The following is a 25,780-nucleotide window of genomic DNA, read 5'->3' on the forward strand; positions in this document are numbered from 1 at the left end:
CGAATACCTCTTAGCCAGAGAGGGCACCCGGGCCAGCGCCAATAGCTGGGTACCAGACTACGCTTTGGAGGAACCCCTGCTCAAGGACGAGTTTCATGCCCTCTTCCCACACAAACCCATGCCAGCGAGCTTCTTCGACGACTGGTTGTTCACACCCACACTTTCTTCCAGCACGTTCCATGGATTCGACTCAGAAGGGGAACCCGCACGGAGCACCCGTTCCCCAGAAGGTTCACCGGCAGGTTCGGCATCAGGCAACTCGTATTGGTGGGACGATCGACCAGAGGAGCAATGGCGCAGGACGTGGCTGGAGATGCCAGGTCGAGCGACCGACGCAGAGACTGACATGGACGTGTTCGGGGAGGACCTCGGGTTCGAGCACGGCGGTACAGAGATGGAAGAGCAACAAGTCAACGTCGACGACCGCGAGGGGGAAGACTCGGAGGTCTTCAGTTGGCGGCCACCCACGGGGAGCGACCTGTATCCAGCATTCCCTCCCATGATGATGGAGCGCCCAGCACCCACACCTGACAGCGGGGAGGGGGGAAGGGGGGGCTTCGAGGGGGGGATGGATGTCAGGGGTTCAGAAGCAGAGACGCAGAGAAGGGTGGAAACAGAGAGCGAGGGGGAGGAAGCCGAAGGGAGAATGAGTGATGATGACGACCCGAGATCTCCAAGCCTAAGCAGTGAGTCAGAGGACTCCCAAAAGGGAGCCCCAGTGAGCAGAGCAAGGGGGGGATCCGGGGGGACACCCCAGGAGGAAGGGAACAGAGGAGATTCAGAGAGCAGCAGCTGGAAGTCGGGACCCACGCTCATAACTGAGGGCGGCAGCAGCTGGAAGTCGGGACCCACGCTCAAGACTGAGAGCAGCAGGGAGGAAGGTAGCCAGGCATCGGGTTCCGGAGGCTGTCAGCAGGAGGGAGGGCACGAGTCAGGGGTGGTCACGCCCTCCTCAGAGAGCGAGGCAACGGTTAAGAGGAAAGTAGAGAGTTGGGCGCGCGCGCCAAGTTCAAATGCAGCGGAAGCTGGAGCAGTAAGCAGCCCGGAGAGTGAGCCAGGTCCTAAAGCCCGCCGCAAGGAGGCAGAAGGATCAGGGGGGTCAGCGTCAGAGGAGAGTAGAAGGGAGGAGGCCCAGGGGGGCAGAAGGACCCAGAGACGTAGGGAGAGGCGAAGGAGGTGGAGCAAGGCTAGGGTATTAAGCTGGTGTGCAAGAGGCGGGGACTCAGACGGGTCTTCGCCGACCTAGAGCAGAAGGTGTAGAGCTGCACGCTGCAGTTCGGAAATGAAACCTGTAACTCAATAAAGACTCCTTTAAAGTGGACGCTGTGTGGCGTGGTCCTATGTGAGCTGGGACCTGGTAGCAGCTCTGACAGCGTCACTATCGAAGTGCCGCTTTCTGTGGATTCTGGAAGCAACGCAGACTTTATAGCGCAGGTGTCAGGGGTTCAGGAGCAGAGACGCAGAGAAGGGAGGAAGCAGAGAGCGAGGGGGAGGAATCCGAAGGGAAAATGAGTGATGATGACGACCCGAGATCTCCAAGCCTAAGCAGTGAGTCAGAGGACTCCCAAAAGGGAGCCCCAGTGAGCAGAGCAAGGGGGGGATCCGGGGGGACACCCCAGGAGGAAGGGAACAGAGGAGATTCAGAGAGCAGCAGCTGGAAGTCGGGACCCACGCTCATAACTGAGAGCGGCAGCAGCTGGAAGTCGGGACCCACGCTCAAGACTGAGAGCAGCAGGGAGGAAGGTAGCCAGGCATCGGGTTCCGGAGGCTGTCAGCAGGAGGGAGGGCACGAGTCAGGGGTGGTCACGCCCTCCTCAGAGAGCGAGGCAACGGTTAAGAGGAAAGTAGAGAGTTGGGCGCGCGCGCCAAGTTCAAATGCAGCGGAAGCTGGAGCAGTAAGCAGCCCGGAGAGTGAGCCAGGTCCCAAAGCCCGCCGCAAGGAGGCAGAAGGATCAGGGGGGTCAGCGTCAGAGGAGAGTAGAAGGGAGGAGGCCCAGGGGGGCAGAAGGACCCAGAGACGTAGGGAGAGGCGAAGGAGGTGGAGCAAGGCTAGGGTATTAAGCTGGTGTGCAAGAGGCGGGGACTCAGACGGGTCTTCGCCGACCTAGGGCAGAAGGTGTAGAGCTGCACGCTGCAGTTCGGAAATGAAACCTGTAACTTAATAAAGACTCTTATAAAGTGAACGCTGGCGGACTTGGTCCTATGTGAGCTGGGACTGGGTGGCAGCCCTGACAGTAAGACCCGTCTCACAAAAGCTTCGGACACCTGATATCTCGCAGCGGAGAGAGAGGCAGCTGGAGGAGGGGATCGGTGTTTGGGAGCAAGCTCACGACGGTTAGCAGAGATGACGGAAGCAGAGACAGTTGCAGCGCTGCAACAGGCAGTTACCCAATTGAACGCGGAGGTACTGGCATCCAAGAAGAGGGAGGAGGATGCGGCAGCCGCCTACAGAGATCTCCACGCCAGGTTTGAAGCATGGGTTAAACACGGGCAGCCAGGACCCAGACCGGAGGGGGTTGGGTTGGCACGGAGAGCAGGAGGGCTTGTGGCTCACTTCGATGGGAATTTACAACAGTACCCCAATTTTCGAGCAGACGTAATGTGCGCACTGCAACTGCTGGCAAAAGACTTTAGAGATGAGGAAGAGAAAGTGGGGTTCATACTATCCCATTTGCATGGGGATGCTAAAGCGTGGCTACGCAATTTGTGGAGGGATAAAGATCCGGCGCTTCAGAATGCAGATGCCTTTATCAAAGCGATGGATGCGTGTTTTTTGTCTACTATTGATGTGGATCTTGCCAGACGGGAGATTCATGGACTAAAACAAGGGAGGGCAAGCGTCCAGCAGTACCACGCCCGCTTTTTTGCGCTGGTCAGTGCCTTAGAGTGGGACCGGGATTCGCCCCCTGTCAGAGACCTGTTCTGGGAGGGTCTAAGCTCTGCGGTCAAGGATGAAATTGCAAGGGGGGAGAGGCCCCGAAGCACGCAGGAGGTGGTCCAAAGGGCGCTGACTGTGGGGGTGAGGCTGGAAGAACGTCCATGGTGCAGAGATGAAGGACGTGGAGGGCGCGAAGCAGCGAGAAGTTTCTCTTTCGTTCCAAGAGAAGCAGCGCGTGCGCAATCCACACCTCCGCCTGGAGGGGGAGGGGAACCGATGGAGGGTGGAGGTGCAAGGGCTCAGTCAGCAGCCAGAGCCCAAGCACCGACAGCAGTGAAAGCGAAGCCTCCTAGAGGGAACAGGAAGTGTTACATCTGCGAGGATCCAGGCCATTTGGCGAAAGAGTGTCCCCGGAGGCTCCACAAGCACACTGCAGCCTCAGCAATGGTGACTGCAGCAACGCAGCAAGGAGAACCACAGCAGGGAAACGACGATGTCTGGCTGGAGACGGAGGCACTGGGGCCCAGCCAGACGCATCAGTGAAGCAGTCCCCAGCGATCTTGCAACCCACGGACCCCCTCCCACCCAAACCAGTGGTGCAGCTCACAGCATCTCTCCAGCTACCCGATGGCGTCACTATCGAAGTGCCGCTTTCTGTGGATTCTGGAAGCAACGCAGACTTTATAGCGCAGGATTTTGTGGAGCAGCACGCTATACAGCTACTGCCTGCCACTCTGCCCCTGCAAGTCGTCACAGTGGATGGCAGAGAGTTGCTAGGGGGGCAGGTGGTGAAGCAAACGCCACCGATGGTGATGCGCCTTGGCAACCACAGGGAAGTCATCAGTTTTAATGTCACCCGACTGTCGGACACGCCCATTGTGTTGGGCATGAGTTGGCTGGACAGGCACAGTCCGACACTGGCTTGGTACCAGAGACAGCTGATCTTCGGCTCCTCTTATTGCGCAGAACACTGCATCCTGCCCAGACAGGAGGGAGAGGAGGAGGAATCACAACTGCAGTTGGGAACGTTGCAAGCAGTCCCCCACAAATACGCAGACTTTCTGGAGGTCTTCTGCGAGAAAGAGGCTGACAAGCTACCACCGCACAGGCAATATGACTGCAAGATTGACCTCCTACCAGGGGCGACGCTGCCGAAAGGGAAGCTGTATTCCATGTCTGAGGACGAATTACAGGAACTCAAACAGTTCATAGATCACAATTTGCAGCGCGGTTTCATCCGGGAGTCCAGGGCAGTAGGGGGCAGTCCTGTTTTCTTCGTGAAGAAGAAAGACACGCCCCAAAAAAGACTGGTGGTGGATTTTCGCCTCTTAAACAAGATGACCAAGCCTTCTGATTTCCCCATGCCCAGGATTGACGACCTACTAGCGACGGTGCGCAAGGGACGCGTGTTCACCAAGTTGGACCTGCGAGGTGCGTACAATCTCATCCGCATGAGGGAGGGCGATGAGTGGAAGACAGCCATGTTCACGCCTCTGGGCACCTACGAATACAGAGTGATGCCGTTTGGATTGCAAAACGGTTCTCACTGTTTCCAAGCTTTCATGCATCATGTGTTGGCGGGACTCCTTTACAAGAAGTGCGTCTGCTTTCTGGATGACATCCTGATATTCTCCGAATCGCAGCAAGCCCATGACCAAGATGTTCGGGAGGTGCTGGAGAGGCTGCAGCAGCATAGACTGTACGCCAAACTGGAGAAGTGCCAGTTCGACACGACGGAGGTGGATTTCTTGGGTTACAAGTTGTCGGACAAGGGGCTAGCCATGGACAGCGCCAAGGTTCGTGCGGTGTTGGATTGGAAGAGCCCGCGCAACCGGAAGGAGGTCCAGCGGTTTGTCGGCTTCGCCAACTTCTATCGCAAGTTTATCAAGGGGTTCGCGATGCAGACGGCGGCCATTACGGACACGCTAAGCTCCAAGAAAAAGAAATTCATCTGGACGGAGCAGGCGGAGCAGTCCTTTCAGGCACTCAAGCGTCTCTTCGCGTCGGAAGAGCAACTGCTGCATATCGACCCCAGCAGGCCGATGCGGGTAGAGACAGACGCGTCCGATAGAGCAGTGGGAGCTGTCCTGCTGCAAAGGGACCCACAGGGGGTCTGGAGGCCGGGAGCGTTCTACTCCAGAAAGCTCAGCAAGTCGGAGCAGAACTACACCATCTGGGACAGGGAGTTGCTGGCCATTCATGCAGCTTTCAAGGCGTGGAGGCACTTCCTGATCGGCGCCAAGCACACGGTGCAGGTCTGCACGGATCACAAGAATCTGGAGCACTGGCGCACGGCTCAGTTCCTGAACCAGAGGCAGATACGTTGGGCGGAGTTCTTTGCTGACTTCAATTTCCGAATAGAGTACGTCCCAGGCGACACCAACGTCATGGCGGATGCACTGTCCCGCAAACCGCAATACCTCGAAGAGGCGACGCCAGCGGCAGCCATGCACATCTTCGCGCCAACAGCATGGGCGTGCGCTTCAGCCACAGTAGACCTGGATGCGGTGCGGCGGGCGTTGCAGGACGACTCCTTCGCGCAGGCGAAGATGGCAGAGGTGCACAAGGGCACGGCGAAGGGCGACGAGTTCCAGATACGAGACGGCTTGCTCTTACGTAAAGGGGCCATCTACGTGCCGGGAGACGAACTTCGCGCCAGGGTACTGCAGCAGCTGCACGACGCACCCACGGCCGGGCACTTTGGCACGGAAAAAACGGTGGAATTAGTCGCAAGGGACTTTTGGTGGCCCAGACTGAGAGGGGAAGTCGCGGACTACGTTGCGAGGTGCGACACCTGCCAGAGGGCCAAACCGGTGCACAAACCACCGGCGGGACTGCTGGAACCGCTGCAAACGCCGTTTGAACCGTGGGAGAGAGTGGCCCTGGACTTTGTTACGGATCTACCCAGCTCGAGAGGCAAGACAGCTGTACTAGTGGTGGTGGACTTGTTCACCAAGATGGCACATTTCATTCCGTGTGCGAAGGTGGCCACGGCGGAACAAACCGCCAAACTGTTCATAGATCACGTGTTCAAAGTGCATGGTCTGCCGCGGTCTATCCTGTCCGACCGCGGGCGCCAGTTCGTCTCGAATTTCTGGCAGAAGCTGATGAGTTTTCTAAATGTCAAGGTCGATCTGGCATCAGCAAGACACCCGCAGACCAACGGGCAAGCAGAGAGGGTCAATGCCATCATGCAGCAGTACCTGAGATGCTATGCCAATCAACAACCTGCGACCTGGGTGGATTACCTGCCGCTCGCCGAGTTCGCTTACAACAACACGAAGCACATGTCCACAGGGGTGACGCCGTTCTTCGCCAACAATGGGAGGAATCCCAGAACCTTCCCGGGACGGGAGAGAGTGGGGGACGGAGAACCACAGACGGCGGACGCGTTCGCGTCAGAGTTGCAGGCGGTACACGATCAACTCAGACGGCAGCTGGAGCTAGCTAAGCACGCCTACAAGGTGCAAGCTGACAAGCACAGGCGGGTGGGCGAAGAGATCCAAGTGGGAGACTGGGTCTGGTTGGCAGCCCACGCAGTGCCGACCAGGTCACTAGCCAAGAAGAAGTTGGGGCACAAGCAAATTGGTCCGTACCAAGTCGAAGCACAGATCGACCCGGTAGCCTTCCGACTGGCGCTGCCGGAGGGTTCCAGAATGCATCCGGTGTTCCACAGGTCGGTGCTCACTCCCTACAAGGCACCTCACAGATTCCAGGAGCCAGGGACGGCACCGAGTCCGTTCCGGGAGCGGAAGGAGACGCGAGGGGTGACGCAGCAAGACCCCATCAACGAGGTCACGGAGATTTTGGACTCCAGATGGGGGGAAGAGGGAGTCGAATACCTCCTAGCCAGAGAGGGCACCCGGGCCAGCGCCAATAGCTGGGTGCCAGACTACGCTTTGGAGGAACCCCTGCTCAAGGACGAGTTTCATGCCCTTTTCCCACACAGACCCATGCCAGCGAGCTTCTTCGACGACTGGCTGTTCACACCCACACTTTCTTCCAGCACGTTCCATGGATTCGACTCGGACGGGGAACCCGCACTGAGCACCCGTTCCCCAGAAGGATCGCCGGCGGGTTCGGCGTCAGACACCTCGTATTGGTGGGACGATCGACCGGAGGAGCAATGGCGCCGGAAGTGGCTGGAGATGCCAGGTCGAGCGACCGACGCAGAGACTGACATGGACGTGTTCGGGGAGGACCTTGGGTTCGAGCACGGCGGTACAGAGATGGAAGCGGAACAGGTCAACGTCGGCGACCGCGAGGAGGAAGACTCGGAGGTCTTCAGTTGGCGGCCAACCACGGGGAGCGAACTGTATCCGGCATTCCCTCCCGTGATGATGGAGCACCCGGCACCCACACCTGAAAGCGGGGAGGGGGGAAAGGGGGGCTTCGAGGGGGGGATGGATGTCAGGGGTTCAGGAGCAGAGACGCAGAGAAGGGAGGAAGCAGAGAGCGAGGGGGAGGAATCCGAAGGGAAAATGAGTGATGATGACGACCCGAGATCTCCAAGCCTAAGCAGTGAGTCAGAGGACTCCCAAAAGGGAGCCCCAGTGAGCAGAGCAAGGGGGGGATCCGGGGGGACACCCCAGGAGGAAGGGAACAGAGGAGATTCAGAGAGCAGCAGCTGGAAGTCGGGACCCACGCTCATAACTGAGAGCGGCAGCAGCTGGAAGTCGGGACCCACGCTCAAGACTGAGAGCAGCAGGGAGGAAGGTAGCCAGGCATCGGGTTCCGGAGGCTGTCAGCAGGAGGGAGGGCACGAGTCAGGGGTGGTCACGCCCTCCTCAGAGAGCGAGGCAACGGTTAAGAGGAAAGTAGAGAGTTGGGCGCGCGCGCCAAGTTCAAATGCAGCGGAAGCTGGAGCAGTAAGCAGCCCGGAGAGTGAGCCAGGTCCCAAAGCCCGCCGCAAGGAGGCAGAAGGATCAGGGGGGTCAGCGTCAGAGGAGAGTAGAAGGGAGGAGGCCCAGGGGGGCAGAAGGACCCAGAGACGTAGGGAGAGGCGAAGGAGGTGGAGCAAGGCTAGGGTATTAAGCTGGTGTGCAAGAGGCGGGGACTCAGACGGGTCTTCGCCGACCTAGGGCAGAAGGTGTAGAGCTGCACGCTGCAGTTCGGAAATGAAACCTGTAACTTAATAAAGACTCTTATAAAGTGAACGCTGGCGGACTTGGTCCTATGTGAGCTGGGACTGGGTGGCAGCCCTGACAGCAGGATTTTGTGGAGCAGCACGCTATACAGCTACTGCCTGCCACTCTGCCCCTGCAAGTCGTCACAGTGGATGGCAGAGAGTTGCTAGGGGGGCAGGTGGTGAAGCAAACGCCACCGATGGTGATGCGCCTTGGCAACCACAGGGAAGTCATCAGTTTTAATGTCACCCGACTGTCGGACACGCCCATTGTGTTGGGCATGAGTTGGCTGGACAGGCACAGTCCGACACTGGCTTGGTACCAGAGACAGCTGATCTTCGGCTCCTCTTATTGCGCAGAACACTGCATCCTGCCCAGACAGGAGGGAGAGGAGGAGGAATCACAACTGCAGTTGGGAACGTTGCAAGCAGTCCCCCACAAATACGCAGACTTTCTGGAGGTCTTCTGCGAGAAAGAGGCTGACAAGCTACCACCGCACAGGCAATATGACTGCAAGATTGACCTCCTACCAGGGGCGACGCTGCCGAAAGGGAAGCTGTATTCCATGTCTGAGGACGAATTACAGGAACTCAAACAGTTCATAGATCACAATTTGCAGCGCGGTTTCATCCGGGAGTCCAGGGCAGTAGGGGGCAGTCCTGTTTTCTTCGTGAAGAAGAAAGACACGCCCCAAAAAAGACTGGTGGTGGATTTTCGCCTCTTAAACAAGATGACCAAGCCTTCTGATTTCCCCATGCCCAGGATTGACGACCTACTAGCGACGGTGCGCAAGGGACGCGTGTTCACCAAGTTGGACCTGCGAGGTGCGTACAATCTCATCCGCATGAGGGAGGGCGATGAGTGGAAGACAGCCATGTTCACGCCTCTGGGCACCTACGAATACAGAGTGATGCCGTTTGGATTGCAAAACGGTTCTCACTGTTTCCAAGCTTTCATGCATCATGTGTTGGCGGGACTCCTTTACAAGAAGTGCGTCTGCTTTCTGGATGACATCCTGATATTCTCCGAATCGCAGCAAGCCCATGACCAAGATGTTCGGGAGGTGCTGGAGAGGCTGCAGCAGCATAGACTGTACGCCAAACTGGAGAAGTGCCAGTTCGACACGACGGAGGTGGATTTCTTGGGTTACAAGTTGTCGGACAAGGGGCTAGCCATGGACAGCGCCAAGGTTCGTGCGGTGTTGGATTGGAAGAGCCCGCGCAACCGGAAGGAGGTCCAGCGGTTTGTCGGCTTCGCCAACTTCTATCGCAAGTTTATCAAGGGGTTCGCGATGCAGACGGCGGCCATTACGGACACGCTAAGCTCCAAGAAAAAGAAATTCATCTGGACGGAGCAGGCGGAGCAGTCCTTTCAGGCACTCAAGCGTCTCTTCGCGTCGGAAGAGCAACTGCTGCATATCGACCCCAGCAGGCCGATGCGGGTAGAGACAGACGCGTCCGATAGAGCAGTGGGAGCTGTCCTGCTGCAAAGGGACCCACAGGGGGTCTGGAGGCCGGGAGCGTTCTACTCCAGAAAGCTCAGCAAGTCGGAGCAGAACTACACCATCTGGGACAGGGAGTTGCTGGCCATTCATGCAGCTTTCAAGGCGTGGAGGCACTTCCTGATCGGCGCCAAGCACACGGTGCAGGTCTGCACGGATCACAAGAATCTGGAGCACTGGCGCACGGCTCAGTTCCTGAACCAGAGGCAGATACGTTGGGCGGAGTTCTTTGCTGACTTCAATTTCCGAATAGAGTACGTCCCAGGCGACACCAACGTCATGGCGGATGCACTGTCCCGCAAACCGCAATACCTCGAAGAGGCGACGCCAGCGGCAGCCATGCACATCTTCGCGCCAACAGCGTGGGCGTGCGCTTCAGCCACAGTAGACCTGGATGCGGTGCGGCGGGCGTTGCAGGACGACTCCTTCGCGCAGGCGAAGATGGCAGAGGTGCACAAGGGCACGGCGAAGGGCGACGAGTTCCAGATACGAGACGGCTTGCTCTTACGTAAAGGGGCCATCTACGTGCCGGGAGACGAACTTCGCGCCAGGGTACTGCAGCAGCTGCACGACGCACCCACGGCCGGGCACTTTGGCACGGAAAAAACGGTGGAATTAGTCGCAAGGGACTTTTGGTGGCCCAGACTGAGAGGGGAAGTCGCGGACTACGTTGCGAGGTGCGACACCTGCCAGAGGGCCAAACCGGTGCACAAACCACCGGCGGGACTGCTGGAACCGCTGCAAACGCCGTTTGAACCGTGGGAGAGAGTGGCCCTGGACTTTGTTACGGATCTACCCAGCTCGAGAGGCAAGACAGCTGTACTAGTGGTGGTGGACTTGTTCACCAAGATGGCACATTTCATTCCGTGTGCGAAGGTGGCCACGGCGGAACAAACCGCCAAACTGTTCATAGATCACGTGTTCAAAGTGCATGGTCTGCCGCGGTCTATCCTGTCCGACCGCGGGCGCCAGTTCGTCTCGAATTTCTGGCAGAAGCTGATGAGTTTTCTAAATGTCAAGGTCGATCTGGCATCAGCAAGACACCCGCAGACCAACGGGCAAGCAGAGAGGGTCAATGCCATCATGCAGCAGTACCTGAGATGCTATGCCAATCAACAACCTGCGACCTGGGTGGATTACCTGCCGCTCGCCGAGTTCGCTTACAACAACACGAAGCACGTGTCCACAGGGGTGACGCCGTTCTTCGCCAACAATGGGAGGAATCCCAGAACCTTCCCGGGACGGGAGAGAGTGGGGGACGGAGAACCACAGACGGCGGACGCGTTCGCGTCAGAGTTGCAGGCGGTACACGATCAACTCAGACGGCAGCTGGAGCTAGCTAAGCACGCCTACAAGGTGCAAGCTGACAAGCACAGGCGGGTTGGCGAAGAGATCCAAGTGGGAGACTGGGTCTGGTTGGCAGCCCACGCAGTGCCGACCAGGTCACTAGCCAAGAAGAAGTTGGGGCACAAGCAAATTGGTCCGTACCAAGTCGAAGCACAGATCAACCGGTAGCCTTCCGACTGGCGCTGCCGGAGGGTTCCAGAATGCATCCGGTGTTCCACAGGTCGGTGCTCACTCCCTACAAGGCACCTCACAGATTCCAGGAGCCAGGGACGGCACCGAGTCCGTTCCGGGAGCGGACGGAGACGCGAGGGGTGACGCAGCAAGACCCCATCAACGAGGTCACGGAGATTTTGGACTCCAGATGGGGGGAAGAGGGAGTCGAATACCTCCTAGCCAGAGAGGGCACCCGGGCCAGCGCCAATAGCTGGGTGCCAGACTACGCTTTGGAGGAACCCCTGCTCAAGGACGAGTTTCATGCCCTTTTCCCACACAGACCCATGCCAGCGAGCTTCTTCGACGACTGGCTGTTCACGCCCACACTTTCTTCCAGCACGTTCCATGGATTCGACTCGGACGGGGAACCCGCACTGAGCACCCGTTCCCCAGAAGGATCGCCGGCGGGTTCGGCGTCAGACACCTCGTATTGGTGGGACGATCGACCGGAGGAGCAATGGCGCCGGAAGTGGCTGGAGATGCCAGGTCGAGCGACCGACGCAGAGACTGACATGGACGTGTTCGGGGAGGACCTTGGGTTCGAGCACGGCGGTACAGAGATGGAAGCGGAACAGGTCAACGTCGGCGACCGCGAGGAGGAAGACTCGGAGGTCTTCAGTTGGCGGCCAACCACGGGGAGCGAACTGTATCCGGCATTCCCTCCCGTGATGATGGAGCACCCAGCACCCACACCTGAAAGCGGGGAGGGGGGAAAGGGGGGCTTCGAGGGGGGGATGGATGTCAGGGGTTCAGGAGCAGAGACGCAGAGAAGGGAGGAAGCAGAGAGCGAGGGGGAGGAATCCGAAGGGAAAATGAGTGATGATGACGACCCGAGATCTCCAAGCCTAAGCAGTGAGTCAGAGGACTCCCAAAAGGGAGCCCCAGTGAGCAGAGCAAGGGGGGGATCCGGGGGGACACCCCAGGAGGAAGGGAACAGAGGAGATTCAGAGAGCAGCAGCTGGAAGTCGGGACCCACGCTCATAACTGAGAGCGGCAGCAGCTGGAAGTCGGGACCCACGCTCAAGACTGAGAGCAGCAGGGAGGAAGGTAGCCAGGCATCGGGTTCCGGAGGCTGTCAGCAGGAGGGAGGGCACGAGTCAGGGGTGGTCACGCCCTCCTCAGAGAGCGAGGCAACGGTTAAGAGGAAAGTAGAGAGTTGGGCGCGCGCGCCAAGTTCAAATGCAGCGGAAGCTGGAGCAGTAAGCAGCCCGGAGAGTGAGCCAGGTCCTAAAGCCCGCCGACCTAGGGCAGAAGGTGTAGAGCTGCACGCTGCAGTTCGGAAATGAAACCTGTAACTTAATAAAGACTCTTATAAAGTGAACGCTGGCGGACTTGGTCCTATGTGAGCTGGGACTGGGTGGCAGCTCTGACAAATACCAAAGAACACGACTTTGAAATAAGCGAAATCCAAGATTCTTCTTTCTATGTAGATGGAAGCCAAAAGACATTCTGCTTTGGTTGTGTGATTCTGGTGCAAACCCAAAAAACACCACGCTAATACCAACTATGATTCTATGAATTGAAATAAGCTCAATCGAAGCTTATTCGTCTTCTTTCTACTCATATGGAAGCGGAAATATGTCGTTTTGTTATTTTGGTCTCATTACATACCCTGCGATTTCTGGGTAAATGTGCATTAACTCCAAAGAACATGATTTTGAAATAAGCGAAATCCAAGATTCTTCTTTCTATGTAGATGGAAACCAAAACAACCTGTTTTGCTTTCTTTAGGCTTTGGAATTTGTGGGTGAATGAACACCGAATGAACAATTCAAGCTTATTCGTCCTCTTTCTATTGAGATTAACTAAAACACCTATGCTTGATTTGGGCTGATAACAAACATTTCGCTCTGTGATTTTTGAATGTGCATTCTAACCCCAAAAACAGCTATCTGAAATAAGCCCAATCAGAGCGTTTTCATCTTCTTTCTACGTGGATGGAACGCAAAACACCTTTTTGCTTTGTTTGGGATTCATTCTGGTGCTCACCCAAAAAACACCATGTAAATTCCAACTATGATTCTATGATTCTATGGATTGAAATAAGCCCAATCGAAGCTTGTTCGTCTTCTTTCTACGCATATGGACGCGGAAATATGCCGTTTTCTTATTTTGTTCTCATTACATACACTTTGCGATTTCTGGGTAAATGTGCATAAACTCCCTAGTACAGGACTTTGAAATAAGCGAAATCCAAGATTCTTCTTTCTATGTAGATGGAACCCAAAACAACCTGTTTTGCTTTCTTTAGGCTTTGGAATTTGTGGGTGAAAAAGAGCAATCCAAGCCTATTCGTCCTCTTTCTATTGAGATTAACTAAAACGTCTATGTTTGTTGTGGGCTGATAACACACATTTCGCTCTGTGATTTTTGGTTGAATGTGCATCTAACCCAAAAAACACCAATTTGAAATAAGCCCAATGAGAGCGTTATCATCTTCTTTTTAAAACAAAAAGACCTTTTTGCTTTAGTCGTGTGATTCTGGTGAAAACCAAAAAACACCACAATCCAAGCTTATTCGTCCTCTTTCTATTGAGATTAACTAAAACACCTATGCTTGATTTGGGCTGATAACAAACATTTCGCTCTCTGATTTTTGGTTGAATGTGCATCTAACCCAAAAAACACCAATTTGAAATGAGCCCAACGAGAGCGTTATCATCTTCTTTTTATGTAGATGGAACCCATTCGTCTTCTGGAAGAAGTATATGGAAGAGGAAATATGGTGTTTCTTTATTTTGGTCGCATTACAATCACTTTGCGATTTTTGGGTAAATGTGCATTAACACCAAAGAACACGACTTTTTAATAAGCGAAATCCAAGATTCTTCTTTCTATGTAGGAACCCAAAACAACCTGTCTTGCGTTGATTATGCTTATGATACTCGGCTGATAACAAACATTTCGCTCTGTGATTTGTGAATGTGCATTCTAACCCCCAAAACAGCTATTTGAAATAAACCCAATCAGAGCGTTTTCATCTTCTTTCTACGTGGATGGAACGCAAAACACCTTTTTGCTTTGTTTGTGGGTCATTCTGGTGCTCACCCAAAAAACACCATGTAAATTCTATGATTCTATGATTCTATGGATTGAAATAAGCCCAATCGAAGTTTATTCGTCTTCTTTCCACGCATATGGACGCGGAAATATGGCGTTTTGATATTTTGGTCTCATTACATAAACTTTGCGATTTCTGGGTAAAAGTGTATTAATACCTGTCAGGGTTACTTCCAGATCCTAGCTCACAGAGGATCACGCTAACCAGCGGTTGTTGATTAAAAGTCTTTATTGAGTTACAGTCTCCATTCTTGAGCTGCTGCGTGCAACCCTACGCCTTATGCTTAGGTCGGCGAAGCTCCTTCTGAGTCTCCGCCCCTTGCGCACCAACTTAATATCCTAGCCCTGCTCCACCTTTTCCGCCTGACAGTTCTCCTCTGGGTCCCTCTGCCCCCCTGGGTCTCTCCCTTCCGGGATTCTTCTGACGCTGACCCCCCTGACTCCCCTGTCTCCTTGCGCCGGGCTTTAGGACCTGGCTCTCTTTCCGGGCTGCCTACTGCGCCACCTTCCTGTGCATTTGAACTTGGCGCGCGCGCCCAACCTTCCACTTTCCGTCTAACCGTCACTTCGCTCCCCGATGAAGGTGTGGTCACTCCTGACTCGTGCCCTCCCTCCTGTTGTGAGCTGCCAGCGCTAGTTCCCAGGCGCTCTTCCTCTTCCCTACTCTCTGGCGGTGACGTAGGTCCCGATCTGCAACTGCTCCCCTCTGAGTCCCCTCTGGCTCTTTCTTCCTGGGGTGTCCCCCTAGTCTCCCCCCTTGCCCTTGCCACTGGTGCTCCTCTTTGTGAATCTTCTGATTCACTGGACAGACTCGGAGATCTCGGGTTGTCGTCGTCACTCATCCTTTCTTCTGCCTCCTCCCCCTCGCTCTCTGTTTCCTCCCTTGCCCTCGCCTCTGCTCCTGAACCCCTGACAATACCAAAGAACACGACTTTGAAATAAGCGAAATCCAAGATTCTTCTTTCCATGTAGATGGAAGCCAAAAGACATTCTGCTTTGGTTGTGTGATTCTGGTGCAAACCCAAAAAACACCACGCTAATACCAACTATGATTCTATGAATTGAAATAAGCTCAATCGAAGCTTATTCGTCTTCTTTCTACTCATATGGAAGCGGAAATATGTCGTTTTGTTATTTTGGTCTCATTACATACCCTGCGATTTCTGGGTAAATGTGCATTAACTCCAAAGAACATGATTTTGAAATAAGCGAAATCCAAGATTCTTCTTTCTGTAGATGGAAACCAAAACAACTTGCTTTCTTTAGGCTTTGGAATTTGTGGGTGAATGAACACCTACAGAGCAATCCAAGCTTATTCGTCCTCTTTCTATTGAGATTAACTAAAACGTCTATGTTTGATTTGGGTTGATAACACACATTTCGCTCTGTGATTTTTGGTTGAATGTGCATCTAACCCAAAAAACACCAATTTGAAATAAGCCCAATGAGAGCGTTATCATCTTCTTTTTAAAACAAAAAGACCTTTTTGCTTTAGTCGTGTGATTCTGGTGAAAACCAAAAAACACCACGCTAATTCCACCTATGATTCTATGATTCTATGAATTGAAATAAGCTCAATCGAAGCTTATTCTTCTTTCTACTCATATGGAAGCGGAAATATGTCGTTTTGTTATTTTGGTCTCATTACATACGCTGCGATTTCTGGGTAAATGTGCATTAACTCCAAAGAACATGATTTTGAAATAAGCGAAATCCAAGATTCTTCTTTCTATGTAGGAACCCAAAACAACCTGTCTTGCGTTGATTATGCTTATGATACTGGGCTGATAACAAACATTTCGCTCTGTGATTTGTGAATGTGCATTCTAACCCCAAAAACAGCTATTTGAAATAAGCCCAATCAGAGCGTTTTCATCTTCTTTCTACGTGGATGGAACGCAAAACACCTTTTTGCTTTGTTTGTGGGTCATTCTGGTGCTCACCCAAAAAACACCATGTAAATTCCAACTATGATTCTATGATTCTATGGATTGAAATAAGCCCAATCGAAGCTTGTTCGTCTTCTTTCTACGCATATGGACGCGGAAATATGGCGTTTTGATATTTTGGTCTCATTACATAAACTTTGCGATTTCTGGGTAAAAGTGCATTAATACCAAAGAACACGACTTTGAAATAAGCGAAATCCACGGTTCTTCTTTCTATGTAGATGGAAGCCAAAAGACATTCTGCTTTGGTTGTGTGATTCTGGTGCAAACGCAAAAAACACCACGCTAATACCAACTCTATGATTCTATGATTCTATGAATGGAAATAAGCTCAATCGAAGCTTATTCGTCTTTTTTCTACGCATATGGAAGCGGAAATATGTCGTTTTGTTATTTTGTTCTCATTACATACACTTTGCGATTTCTGGGTAAATGTGCATAAACTCCCTAGTACAGGACTTTGAAATAAGCGAAATCCAAGATTCTTCTTTCTCTGTAGATGGAACCCAAAACAACTTGCTTTCTTTAGGCTTTGGAATTTGTGGGTGAATGAACACCTAAAGAGCAATCCAAGCTTATTCGTCCTCTTTCTATTGAGATTAACTAAAACGTCTATGTTTGATTTGGGTTGATAACACACATTTCGCTCTGTGATTTTTGGTTGAATGTGCATCTAACCCAAAAAACACCAATTTGAAATAAGCCCAATGAGAGCGTTATCATCTTCTTTTTAAAACAAAAAGACCTTTTTGCTTTAGTCGTGTGATTCTGGTGAAAACCAAAAAACACCACGCTAATTCCACCTATGATTCTATGATTCTATGAATTGAAATAAGCTCAATCGAAGCTTATTCGTCTTCTTTCTACACATATGGAAGCGGAAATATGTCGTTTTGTTATTTTGGTCTCATTACATACCCTGCGATTTCTGGGTAAATGTACTCCAAAGAACATGATTTTGAAATAAGCGAAATCCCAGATTCTTCTTTCTATGTAGATGGAAACCAAAACAACCTGTTTTGCTTTCTTTAGGCTTTGGAATTTGTGGGTGGAAAAGAGCAATCCAAGCTTATTCGTCCTCTTTCTATTGAGATTAACTAAAACGTCTATGTTTGTTTTGGGCTGATAACACACATTTCGCTCTGTGATTTTTGGTTGAATGTGCATCTAACCCAAAAAACACCAATTTGAAATAAGCCCAATGAGAGCGTTATCATCTTCTTTTTATGTAGATGGAACCCAAAACACCTTTTTGCTTTGGTCGCACACCCAAAAAACACCATGCAAATTCAAATAAGCCCTCTCGAAGCTTATTCGTCTTCTGGAAGAAGCATATGGAAGAGGAAATATGGTGTTTCTTTATTTTGGTCGCATTACATTCACTTTGCGATTTCTGGGTAAATGTGCATTAACTCCAAAGAACACGATTTTGAAATAAGCGAAATCCAAGATTCTTCTTTCTATGTAGATGGAACCCAAAACAACCTGTTTTGCTTTCTTTAGGCTTATTATACTTTATCTTACACCTACTGTTAACCAACCAACAGGCTGTCTCTGGGCAGACTACTATCTCTGAGGCGGACTTCTCTTTTCTGGGCAGGCTTCTTGGGAGAAGGGGGCGAGCCTGTTAGTCCACCAACGGGCAGCTCTGCAATCCAGACCCGGTCCTACAAATGCAAAGTGACGGCACCCCCCCCCCCAAGGCAGGGTGGGGGCTCTGCTCCCTGGGGGCAGAAAGTATCCATTAGTATGTGCCTGTGTGTCTATGCATTGCAGGGGATTGGACTGGATGACCACCAGGGTCCCTTCTAGCTCTACCATTCTGGGCTTCTACCTGTGTCTGTGTGTTTAGAAAGAAAAATTGCTATCGTGATTATAATTATAATAATGATTGCAATTTTTCTTATTGTAATTTTGATTACTTTTCTTATTGTAATTGTAATTATTAAAATTAGAATATATAATTAAATAATAATTATAATTATTATAATTATTGAACCAGATAAAGCAGATAAATTTAATAAATTATCTCTACTCTCATGGTCACTTTTCTTTGCTCTGGCCGGAAAGAAGCCGTGCAAAAATACTGTCTCTCAAACCCTGGATCCACAAATTGCTGGGCTTCTTCACCTTCCTTGCTGCTCCCCTGGCACTTCTCCTCGCACCCACCTCCGGCTGCGTACGCTATGTTGTCCACTGCAAGACACGGGTTCAGATTAGCAGCTTTAAGTCTGCATTCCTGCCAGGGAGGAATTCGAACCCACCACCTGCTGAACGCCTCGCACAGAGAGGCATTTCAAAGTGGCAGGGAGTTCCAAAGCCCCCCCCCCCGGCACTGTAGCAGTGAGTCCCAAAGGGGTCGTTGGGATTTCTTTTTCATGCTGAAAAGCCCCATATCTTTATAGGGCATCCAGTGGCAGGCAGTCCCAAAAGTGGACAAACACTGTCACCTTTAAAAGGAGTTTAACAGGAATAACATAAGGAAAATTCATTATTATAGCAACTCCAGTGGCAGGCAGTCCCACAGCCCCCAAACTTTCTGAGAAGGCTTGCCTGAAACTTGCCACCGCTGTCGACCAGAAGCTTCTCCTCTTGCCAGGCCCAACCAGAACTCGGTGCCAGCTGAGAGATGAAAAGAAGAGTCAGGTGGGCAGTGGATTCAAGTGCCGGAGGCTCTTCCTTTGGCAGGGAGTTCCATTGGCCCAAGCAAACCCTGACTTGCCACTTTCTCCCTGGAAAGCTGGTAGTGGTAGCGGAAGAGTCTCGCTTGCGAGGCGGGTGGCACGGCGCCCACCTGGACGGAGACTAGCACCCTAGAAAATAGAAAATACTTATCGGGAGAGAAAGAGGGCTGAATCAGCTCCGTTCACACCCAGCTGGGTGTAAATTGTTATTGGGATGATTCATTCCCATCCCCTCAGCCCACCACACAGGGTTGTGAGCTGGAGGCACTCAATGGTCATCCCTCCTGACCCGGACACTTAGGGGTGCCTTGTGTGAGCCCCACCTTCATCACCCACCTCAGCCCTATCCCAGCTCCACCAATCCTCCAGCTTCAGGTGTCATATTCAAAATCGCACAAGCCAGAGCGGGAAACCACATTTTCAGGAGTTCTTTAATAGAAGTATGGGATAGATACAAAAATATATTGGAGCCAAAAGTCCCTTATTGGCTATCTCCGCTGGAGGTAATGAGTGTTAAGAAAATTAATATGAGAGTACATATGGTGAATTGGTAATTAAAGAAGGAGGAAAATGGAAATTGAAACCATTTGAACAAGTTAAAGATTATGTATATGATTGGTTGCATTACTTTCAAGTAAATGAAATGTTTAAAAAAGACTTAAAAGAAAGGGGTTATGTAGAAAAAGAATCTAAATTTCAAATAGACATAATAAACAATTAATATAAAACTCGGTCAAAAATGTATAAGATATTGTTGGAATGGCATACGAAAGATGAAGAGGTTAAATCGGTAATGATACAGTGGGCCAAAGATTTTGGGTATAATATTCAATTTGATGAATGGGAAAAATTGTGGAAAGAGAATATAAAATTTACTGCATGCACGGCACTGAAAGAAAATGTTATGAAAATGTTTTACAGATGGTACATCACACCTGTAAAGTTAGCAAAGATGTATAAGACATGTAACAAATGTTGGAAATGTAAAGAAAAAGAAGGGACGTTCTTTCATGTGTGGTGGGAATGTAAGAAAGTGAAAAGCTTTTGGGAAATGATATACAATAAAATGAAAAAACTGTTAAGATATACTTTTGCCAGTGGCGTAGCGTGGGGGGTGCAGGGGGGGCCGGCCGCACCGGGCGCAACATCTGGGGGTTAGGGTTAGGGGGCGCAAATCCACGGGTTAGGGGGCGCAAATTACTTGCCTTGCCCCGGGTGCTGACAACCCACGCTACGCCACTGACTTTTGCAAAAAAAACCGGAGGCTTTTCTTTTAGAGATCTTAGGAAAGGACATAAGAAGAAAAGACTGTAAACTCTTTCAATATGCAGCAACGGCAGCCAGAATCTTGTTGGCCCAGAAATGGAAGCAAGAGGAAATACCGACGATAAAAGAATGGAGACTGAAATTGACAGATTATGCGGAATTGGACAAATTAACTGGGAAAATCAGATACACCAAAGACCAAAAGTTCATCGAAGACTGGGGAAAGTTCGTAGATTATCTGAAAAACGTATGCGGCGTGAACACAACTCTAGTGGGATTTCAAGAGGCACTGTAAAAATAGAGAAATATTGTTAATATGAAATAGTGGGGAAAGGGAGGTATAATGGCAATACGAAAGACGGGAATGTGTAATTAAAGTTATAAATATGGATGATTATCAGAGATGCTGAAGGAAGTTCAAAAAAGGAGATAATTTGTTGTATTTTGGATAAAAATGTATAATTGCATGGAAAATCAATAAAATTTATTATTAAAAAAACAAAAAAAAAACCCTTATGCAAATAAAGCATTGCTTATTCTTCATCCACTGGTGTGCTTATTGGCTCCAGATCCAGAAATAACCCTGCCCTTGGCAGAACATATACAGTGCTTTTTTCCTTGGGGGGGGGGCACAGAGGAATGCATAAAACATTTTGTGAATGTACTTTTGTCCATTTACTGTATTTATTTTTCCCGGTTTGAACTAAAAAATGGCGATTTTCTTGAGTCAAAATGAGAGTACCCCCAATCATTTTTTTTAGAAAAGAAGCACCGCATATATACACACACATATACATATATCCGTTTTATTGTTATATATTTACAAACGGACACCTATATCTGGTATGTATATTCTTGTACATAAACTTCCGCGGCCCCCCCGCCCCATCCCTCCGCCAAGGGGCACGAGAGGAAGGCCACGGGGGGAGAAAGGCAGGTGAGGGCGGGGCGGGGGGCGGGGCTGCCCCCTGGGGAGAGCGGGGTCGAGAGAGAGTGGGCGGGAGAGAGAGAGGGGGCCAGCCTGGCTCGGCACGTCTCTGCTGGCCCAACGTCGCAGCGCCTCTTCCGCCCGTTTCCCTCCCCTTCCTGTCCTCTTGCCTCTCCTCCGGTGGCACCTCCTTCCGGTACCCCTGCCCTCGCCCAAGATGGCGGCAGCAGAGGCTCTTCCGCCCGTTTCCCTCCCCTTCCTGTCCTCTTGCCTCTCCTCCGGTGGCACCTCCTTCCGGTACCCCTGCCCTCGCCGAAGATGGCGGTAGCACAGGCTCTTCCGCCCGTTTCCCTCCCCTTCCTGTCCTCTTGCCTCTCCTCCGGTGGCATCTCCTTCCGGTACCCCTGCCCTCGCCCAAGATGGCGGCAGCACAGGCTCTTCCGCCCGTTTCCCTCCCCTTCCTGTCCTCTTGCCTCTCCTCCGGTGGCACCTCCTTCCGGTACCCCTGCCCTCGCCCAAGATGGCGGCAGCACAGGCTCTTCCGCCCGTTTCCCTCCCTTTCCTGTCCTCTTGCCTCTCCTCCGGTGGCACCTCCTTCCGGTACCCCTGCCCTCGCCCAAGATGGCGGCAGCACAGGCTCTTCCGCCCGTTTCCCTCCCCTTCCTGTCCTCTTGCCTCTCCTCCGGTGGCATCTCCTTCCGGTACCCCTGCCCTCGCCCAAGATGGCGGCAGCACAGGCTCTTCCGCCCGTTTCCCTCCCCTTCCTGTCCTCTTGCCTCTCCTCCGGTGGCATCTCCTTCCGGTACCCCTGCCCTCGCCCAAGATGGGTAGCACAGCCTCTTCTGCCCTTCCGAGCTAGGAGTGCAGAAAAAGGTGAAACTGCCAGGAAAAGGAGAGGAGGAGTGTGTGTGTGTGTGTGTGAGTGAGTGAGAGTGAGACAGGGAGCATCCTAGTAGAGATGGAAGGGGAACCCAAGGGTCATCTAGTCCAACCCTCTGCAAAGAAGCTCAGAGCTACAATTCCCAGGTCTTCTTTGGGAATTCTATGGGAAGTAAGAGTTTCTACATTCATGAGCATTCACTTGGAGTGCGCTCATGTTTTTACCTTTTATTGAAAGCGGCCACAAGTGACTTGGGTGGAGTATAAATAATAAAATTATATTGCTCCTGCTGCTGTTCTTCTCTTACCCTAACTCACATCCAACCCAATACCAAACCTTAACCCTAACTCAAACCTAATCCTCACTCTAACCCTAAACTTAACCCAAACCTAAGCCTCAGTCTAAACCTAAGCCTAATTTAACCCTAACCCTAAGTAATAAAATTATATTTCTCCTTCTGCTGTTCTTCTCTTACCGTAACTCAACCCCAACTTTAACTCCTAATCCTAATCCAACTCAAACCCAACTCTCACTGTAACCCTAACCTTTACCCAAACCTAATCTTAAACGCTTTGCTTCTTTTTGTGGTGTTTTGTGTTATTGCTTCATTTCGTAGGTCATGAGGCTTTCTTTGTTTCTTGTGGTGTTGCTTCATTTAGCAGTTTTTTAATTGGCTTTTGTGTTTCTTTTGGTATTGCATCATCTTCATAGGTTGTTTGGATTTCTGATTAATTTGCTTTGGATTTCTGGTAGCTCTGCTTCTTTATGATTTGTTTCTGTGTTTCTGGTGTTTTGGCTTGGTTATGCCAAAAAATTGAAGACATACCACCAGAAGCACAAAAACCAAGAAATATTCCCAAAATGAGGCAAAACCAGGAGACATGAAAACCAAGCCAAGTCAATGGAAAAGAAACAATCTCACCCAAAACCGCAGAACCATTCAAAGTAAAAGAAGCAAAACAATTAAATGCAAAAAACAAGCAAAACCACCCCAAATTAAACAAATCAGCAGAAAACAAAAAAGCAGTAAAGCCACCAATTACAAAGCAATGCCACAAGAAACTGGAAACCAGTTTTTAAAAAGCAAAACCAGAAACTCAACAAGCATGCAATTTGTGGGAGTCCAAAAGCACTTCAAGCAACAGAAATTAACCAACACAGCATACTAGTTTTCACTTAGTCTTGGGTTTCTGGTGAATGTGCTTCGTTTGCAGCTGGCTTCATTTCTTTTCCATTGGTTTAGCTTGTTTTTTGGACTTTTGCTTTATTGCTTCTTTTGAGAAGTTTTCTTGTTTTTGCATTCTGGTGGTAATACTTTTGAATGCTTTGGGGGTTTCTGGTGAATCTGCTTTGTTTGGGGTTGGTTGGCTTCTTTGTCAGTTTCCATTGATGTTGCTTTTACATGGTTCTTCTGCTTCTTTTCAGTAGGTTTTTGTGTTTTTAGTGGTTGACTTCATTGTTGGAATGGTCATTAGACATTTCTGGTGGTTTTGCTTCATTTCTGGTGGTTTTCCTTTTATTCTTGGGATTATCAGATCTCATACAAATTAATATTCTCAAAGGTGCAAAACCCAAAAAACCTAGAAATGAAGCAAACTCACCATAAATCCAGCACCCAATCTGTTATGCACTAACCTTGGATCCTAGAATGCAACAACTGATTGGTCTTTTCCTGCAGGCCAATCAGGCTCCAAGAGGGAAGCAGAGTTAGCCAGTCAGACGGGACTCATTGTGTAAATAATGTATATAAATGCCTGAGGTTGGGGGGGGGGGCAATAAAGAGCATGAAATACATACAAGACTCTGAGTATATTTCACAATTGTAATTTATATAAAAGAATCTATGAAACGAAAATCACAGAAAAAATTCAACATAATCCCCAAAACAAACCAGAAACAACAGAAACAAACCACATCCACCAAAGATGAGAAAACCAATTGAATAGAAATTCAAGAAACTCACGCAGTAAACATCTCAGGGAAAAGCAAAATCACCCCCACACCATGCAAAACTAGGGTTTAACTGGCTTTGGGGTTTCTGCGCAATTTACTTTCCCCCTCTTTTTGGGGGTTTCTGGTGGTATTTCTTCTGCTTCTCACATTTCTGCTTCTTTTCAGTTGGTTTTGGGATTCTGGTGAATTTGGTAATGATTTGATTAAAGTCTCTGTCTGGCAATTTTCCTTTTTCATGAATTCCTTCCTTGTTGGGTTTCTGGTATCTCACTTTTGGTTTTCACATTTCTCTTAGTTTTGCTACGTTTCAGGTAGTTTGCTTACTTTTTGGAATTATCCAGTCTCATAAAAATGAAGCAATATCATTAGAAGCTTAAAAAGCATGAAAAAAAAAAACCCAGGCACTAACCCTAACCCTGAACGTCCACCTATCCCCTGCCCTAGCCCTAACCCTAACCCTGATATTCTGGTCATCCATCTTGGGGATAACAATCTGGTGAGGTAAATTCAGTTGAGATCACTAAATATCAGCTGTGCTTCCTCATCCCTGAGTTTATCATAGTTTGGTTTGGAATGTTGTAGAGGTGCTTATGGAGTGGGGGCAGCCTTCCTAAGAAGGTGGATGGGCAAGACATAAAGCTAATCATTCTACAACAATGTTTGTGTTTGAAAATGTGGGTGCTTATATCCCTCATGGCAGAATTATGTTCTGTGCCCCACAGTTGTATAGACCTGGTGGTATGCATCATTCTGAGTTGGGTTGTGACATGATTCTTAAGGATCTGCAAAGAGCTCTGTTTGAGCACTTGCGTGTTTGTGGGTGGAGGTGAACAAGCACACCTGCCCAGACTTACCAGTAATTTGATTTGGTTACATTGGTCGAATCTGACTAGTTTTGCCGATCCTCAAGTTGTTATATTTAATAAATACAACCTATTTATCCACTTTTGGTTGTCTTGACTCTTCCTCCTGATGTGCTAGGAACCACTCCGTTTGGGGGGCACTGCAAAACATGCGGTTTTTACTGCAAACATTTTGCCAGACTTTGGCCTTGATTTGGAGTGAATCAGGCAATGTTGGGTCTTAGGGTGACCTTATGACCCCTGTCACTTACTTGGTTTGTCGGGCAAAATGCTAAAAAAATTCTACAATGTCTGGCAAAATGCTACAAAACTTTTGCCAGACTTTGGCACCGGTTTGGAGTGAACCGGACAATGTTGGGTTTTGGATATTAATTATGAACCCCGGTTTGATGTATCAATTACTCTATGGGGTGTTACAAAATGTGGGGGTTTTGCTGCAAAACTTTTACCAAACATCAGTTGTGATGGGATCCCAGATTTGGGGTTTTGTAGTTAAATGAAGCATTCTTTCAGTGCTTCTCGGGAAATGTGCAGTTTCCGTCAGATCAAACTAATACTACTGGATAAAATGATATGGTTGTTGATTATCAGACAGTTCTCCCATTTATCAAGGAAAACGTCTGTTATGGGTGGCTTTTGCTTGGTGTGTGTGACTGTTGACAGACAGATTTGAAAAGGAACACAGCTTCCTCTGTTTGTCTCACAGTAACTTAGTGGCCTTTTTGATTATGCAGTCGGCTCGCCCAACACTTCCAGCTGGATTCCGAGGACAGGAAATGATTCTGCTAAAGGCTTTCTGTGAATATACCGGTAATTCCAGTTGATTTGTTTTAATGGTCACATAAAGGCACTTTCTTTGGTTATAAAATGATGTTGTGAGTCTTATATCTGAGCAGTCAATAAACTCCCTCCCCCACAGAAACGCTTGTCTTACTTCTTCTTCTGCTTAGCATCCATACTTACATGTTTGTTTAAAGAAAGACTAACCCCACCGCGAACCCCACCTCCAGCTTTCATTTTATTATTCTAGTGACTAGTCACTGTTCATAGCAACACTTGATTTTGTTCCTAGACAAACTGCCCTGAAAGACAGTTACTATGAACTACATGTGTCTTCTTGATATATAAGGTT

The 25,780-nt window shown here is 50.1% G+C and overlaps 1 long non-coding RNA gene across 1 annotated transcript; it reads left to right on the forward strand.

Annotated features, from left to right (window-relative positions):
- The first annotated feature begins 21,856 nt into the window (after positions 1 to 21,856).
- LOC309533784 lies at positions 21,857 to 25,570 on the forward strand. The gene is made up of 2 exons (XR_014220467.1): positions 21,857 to 22,003; positions 25,383 to 25,570. It is a non-coding gene; the product is annotated as an uncharacterized lncRNA (long non-coding RNA).
- Positions 25,571 to 25,780: the final 210 nt, after the last annotated feature.

The sequence above is a fragment of the Podarcis vaucheri genome (assembly GCF_965113315.1).
Source record: "Podarcis vaucheri genome assembly, chromosome: 6".
NCBI classification, from domain to species: domain Eukaryota; kingdom Metazoa; phylum Chordata; class Lepidosauria; order Squamata; family Lacertidae; genus Podarcis; species Podarcis vaucheri.